This window comes from Morone saxatilis, unplaced genomic scaffold (assembly GCF_004916995.1).
Source record: "Morone saxatilis isolate NCDOM2014 unplaced genomic scaffold, NCSU_SB_2.0 Contig9, whole genome shotgun sequence".
Classification (NCBI taxonomy): Eukaryota; Metazoa; Chordata; class Actinopteri; family Moronidae; genus Morone; species Morone saxatilis.
The window spans coordinates 4,937,321-4,938,666 of NW_023340268.1; positions in this window are offsets into that span (position 1 = coordinate 4,937,321).

The window sequence follows — 1,346 nt, forward strand, 5'->3', positions numbered from 1 at the left end:
GTATTTACAAGTGACATTTGGAGAACTCTGTAGTTTGTGTGTCTTTACAACAACAGGGTCTCATTTTACTACAGAAGTCATGGATATAATTTTTCAATGTCAATACTTCAAACTGAATAGAAAATAAGTGTTTTTTATAGCTTTTTAATGCTTCACAGTACAGTATTCATCAGTCAAAAACTTTAGACACTTTAGACATACCATGTGTGCTATCATTTTGTTATTACTGTATATTCTGTTAATGCTCCGTACCATGTGATCATGGTCCTGAGTTGTAAATAAATCAAATAATGTAAAATATTTGACAATGATGGATAATGTACATACTAAAACACAGTCTGTATTTTATACTGTAAATTTTAATTGGAAGTTTTAGTGTTACAGGGTTAATGACACTACTTAGTCAACCACTGTATATTGAACATATGATGAGATTTATTGATTATATATAAGATGTTAAAAAAATAGGTAAAACACAGTCAGAAAATACAATTTATCATCATACAACTTATTGTATGATGATTTTATTCACCAATCGATTAATTAAAAACATATTTAACAGATAATGAGAGGGGTAGTCACAGTTATATCCCTAATTACAGCCTTTGACATCAGGTGAACACTTAAGACAACTCAATGACAAAAATCTAATAAATATCTGGCATCATTTCTACCCGTTTTGATTGCTTAAACATTGGCACATTTCTATCCACGGCTTAAAAAATTAATAATTTCTGGCAAATGATCGTTATATTTGTATTTTTAATTTGTAGAAAATACACACATGGCAATAAAAAAAAATCTTAAAAATAGAAAGAAAATTTGTAAACCTTTTAAAATGCCTAAAATTAATAAAACTGCAGTATTTATCTTAATATACATATAAATATATACATCAATAAAACAATACACACTCACACACTCAGAAAATACACACAAGGCAAAAAAAACCCTTAAAAATAGAAAGAAGATTTTGTAAACACCTTTTAAAATGCTAAAATTAATAAAATGCAGTATTTATCATTAATATACCATATAATATATTACACAATAAAACAATACACCCTCACACACTCAGAAAATACACACAAGGCAAAAAAAACCCTTAAAAATGAAAAGAAGATTTGTAAACTTTTTAAAAGCCTCAAAATGTAATAAAACACCCAATTAAAACGCAGTATTCTGTCTAATATACATATAAATATATACATCAAAAACATCACACTCAAGAAGATACACACCGCGGCCCCCAGCAAGGTAACTACGAATACAATTTTAAAAATCTTAAGAACATTTTGTAAACTTTTAAAATGCCTAAAATGTAATAAAACACCAAACCAAAAGGC